Source organism: Austrofundulus limnaeus, unplaced genomic scaffold (genome assembly GCF_001266775.1).
Source record: "Austrofundulus limnaeus strain Quisiro unplaced genomic scaffold, Austrofundulus_limnaeus-1.0 Scaffold1004, whole genome shotgun sequence".
NCBI lineage: Eukaryota > Metazoa > Chordata > Actinopteri > Cyprinodontiformes > Rivulidae > Austrofundulus > Austrofundulus limnaeus.
The window spans coordinates 46,377-50,234 of record NW_013953406.1 but is presented as its reverse complement, the minus strand read 5'-3'; positions in this window follow the sequence as shown (position 1 = coordinate 50,234).

Sequence of the window (3,858 nt, the reverse complement as noted above, 5' to 3'; positions counted from 1 at the left end):
AACAGAATCGGTGACAAAGGGCAGCCTTGGCAGAGTCCAACTCTCACCGGAAACGAGCCCGACTTACTGCCGGCAATGCGGACCAGACTCTGACACCGGTTGTACAAGGACCTGACAGCCCGTATCAAATGGCCCGGTACCCCATACTCCCGGAGAACCCCCCACAAGGCCCCCCTTGGGACACGGTCGAACGCTAAAATGTTGCTGTAAAGTCATTAATTAGCATAAAGAAGCATTAGAAGCACAAGTTAGCTGAAGCTAGCAGAAAAAAATTGCAATAGCTACAAAAAAGTTCATTTAGCTTATAGCTAACTTTAGCTAATAACAGCTGAACATTAGCTAAAATTGCAGCAAATAGATGAATAGAGCAGAAAGCAAGAAGCAGAATTGGCTCAAATTAGCAGAAAGAAACAAAAATTAGAAAATAGTGGAAAGAAGAAGAATTATAGCTGCAAGAGCAGAAAAAGCTTAAATTAGCATAAAAGAGGCTAAAATTAGCAGATGGAAGTAAAAGAGCAGAGCCAGAACACATTGTGTAAGGTTCTGTAAAGATTAGAGACGTTTTGAAGGATTTTAAGGATGTTGAAAACAGCTCCGTTCATCAGAAAAAGAGAAAGCTAAAAAGTATAAATAGCTGAAATACAAAGTCATGGCTGAACGGTTTGATGAATGAACTGTCAAAATGAAACAAAAACTGAAGCGTTCACACAATAATATTAGATAAAGGCTAAAATACATGATACCTCCTGTTATTATCGTGTTATTATCTTGTTATTACCCCTATGAATGCTCTCAGGCAGCACAGCTGTGGAATAAAGGAGCCCTGCAGCGTTTTTTATTCAAGCATCGTTGTTTCAAAGCCGATGTGTAAATGAGACGTTTTAAGCACCCGGAGTTAAATTTAGCTTTGTGACCCGGTGCCGTCAGGTGGTCCTGGAGTGGTCCACGTCCGAGCCCAGAACCAGAGCAGGCTGGTCAATATTCAAGGGTTTGAGCCGAGCTGCTGGTGAGACACAAACCCATCAAACCAGACCAAACAGCTGCAGCTAAAACAGCTAAAAATGTCTGATTATTAAATGTTTTTATTTAAAGCTTTAATGAAGTTATTAAATGTTACCGTTTAAAACCTTCGGCTCATTCGGGTGACAAGTGCTGGAATTTTTGTTTTCTGTCATTTACAAGGTTTTTTCATAGAAAAATGTGTTTTTCTTATAAAAACTTTGGAATTTTCTTCAACTAAATGCTTTTATTTTGGTCTTTTGTTCTTTTTAGCTTATGTACTGCCACGTTTAGTTTTTAGCTATCAATTGGCTACAATTCTTTGTTTTTTCTATTATTCTCCCACCTTTAGCTGTCAGATAGCCACTAGTTTAACATTTAGCTGCTGTCATTTTTAGCTTTCTGCTAGTTATTTTTAGCGACTGTACTGCTACTTTTAGATTTAGCTAGTCTTCTATTCTGCCAGCTTTAGCTTTCATTTAGCTTACCTCCATTTAACTACCAACCACTTTTAGCTATTTTGCCACATTTAGCTAACATATTGCTACTTTTAGCTGCTGTTATGCCATGTTTAGTTTTTAGCTACCCTTTGGCTACAATTATTTTTTTCTTTTAGTTATTCGTCCCTTAGCTGTCAGGTAGCCTTAGCTAGTTTAGCATTTAGCTGCCTTTTTGTTCCTTTTAACTACAATCAGTCACTTTTAGCTTTCGGCTACCAGCTAGATATTTTTAGCTGATGTCCTGCTACTTTAATTTTTAGCTAATCATTTGCTGAATGTCTTTTTGCTGCATGTCACTTCTGTACTGCCAGCTTTAGCTTTCATCTAGCTTTTCCTCAATTTAACCACCATTCTCTTACGTTTAGCTATCAATCTGCCACCCTTAGCTTTCAGCTAACAGTAGCTACTTTGAGGTTCTTGTTTCCCTTTAACTACAGGTTTAAAGGTTTTAGCCTTCAGCCAACCTTAACTACCTTCAGCTACTATTCTGCAGCCTTTGGCTTTCAGCTATGTTTCAGTAACTTTTAGCATTTAGCTACTGTTTCACCTTTTTTAGCTGCAACAGCTCAATTTTAGTTTTTCTCTCAGCGTTCAGATTTTTTTATTTTTATTTTTTTCTTTAGTTTGTTTTTCTTCGAAAACTCGTTTATAAATGTTTGATCATAATTGTTTCTGCCAACAGATCAGCCGAACCACAGCCGAACAGACAACACTTCTTCAGCTACAGCTGATAGCTGCATCTCAAACGGTTTTAAATGAAAAATGTTTTTATTTGTTAACAGAGAAGCTGAAACAGTTTCACAGTTTAACAGATCTGTTCACCAGGACTTGTGCTGCTCAGTCCACCCTGATGCCTGCAGACCAGGCGTGCACGTGAATGTGCATGTGTGTGCACGTGAGTGTGCACGTGTTGGTGCAAGTGGAGAGAGTGTAGTTTGAGGTCAGAGATAATCAGAGCTGTTCGGCTGTTTGATTCAGTCAGAACTCATTAAATGACACTTCTGTGGATGTGGATCATTACTGACCCCCGGCCTTCGGCTGCGACTCTGAGCTCAGCTGCAGTTACAGGATTACCTGCCTGCTGGTGGGGGCGGTCAGGAAAGAGCCGAATAAACAAAAACATGATAACAGCTGTTGATTGGTTTAAATATTTCACTGAATGACAACAAACTTGCTCTGTTTTAGTCTTTTTAGGCTACTTATAGCTACTGTTCTACCACTGTTAGCTTTCAGCTAGCTTTAGCWAATTTTAGCTTTAAGCTACGGTTCTGCCACTGTTAGCTTTCAGCTGGCCTTAGCTAATTTTAGCTTTTAGCTACTGTTCTGCCACTGTTAGCTTTCAGCTAGACTTAGCTAATTTTAGCTTTAAGCTACAGTTTTGCCACTGTTTGTCTTTCAGGTAGCCATAGCTAATTTTAGCTTTAAGCTACTGTTAAGCCACTGTTAGCTTTCAGCTAGCCTTAGCTAATTTTAGCTTTTAGCTACTGTTCTGCCACTGTTAGCTTTCAGCTAGACTTAGCTACTTTTAGCTTTAAGTTACTGTTCTGCCATTGTTAGCTTTCAGCTAGCCTTAGCTAATTTTAGCTTTTAGCTACTGTTCTGCCACTTTTTATATTTCAGTTAGCCTTAGTTACTTTTAGCTTTAAGCTACTGTTCTGCCACTGTTTGTCTTTCAGGTAGCCTTAGCTAATTTTAGCTTTAAGCTACTGTTCTGCTACTGTTAGCTTTCAGCTAGCCTTAGCTACTTTTAGCTTTAAGCTACTGTTCTGCAACTGTTAGCTTTCAGCTAGCTTTAACTAATTTTAGCTTTTAGCTACTGTTCTGCCACTGTTAGCTTTCAGTTAGCCTTAGCTACTTTTAGCTTTAAGCTACTGTTCTGCCACTGTTAGCTTTCAGTCAGCCTTAGCTACTTTTAGCTTTAAACTACTGTTCTGCTACTGTTAGCTTTCAGTTAGCCTTAGCTACTTTTAGCTTTAAACTACTGTTCTGCCACTGTTAGCTTTCAGTTAGCCTTAGCTACTTTTAGCTTTAAACTACTGTTCTGCCACTGTTAGCTTTCAAACAAACAAAAGTATGATTTATTTGTATCATTTTGTAAAAATCCACATTCAAACTCTAAATGTTTTCTGGTCAAATGTGTTTGTGTTCTCGTTACATAAAACCAGAACCGGACCAGAACTCTGGTTCCGTCCTGAACCCAGAACCCAGTCTGGTACCAGATCAAAGGTCTCAGAAAACCAGGAGAGTTTGTTTGTTTTCAGTAATCAGCTGCGACCTGCAGCTGGTTGCACCTGTCCTTTCTGTTTGCACAGTGTGTGTGTGTGTGTGTGTGTGTGTGTGTGTGTGTGTGTGTGTGTGT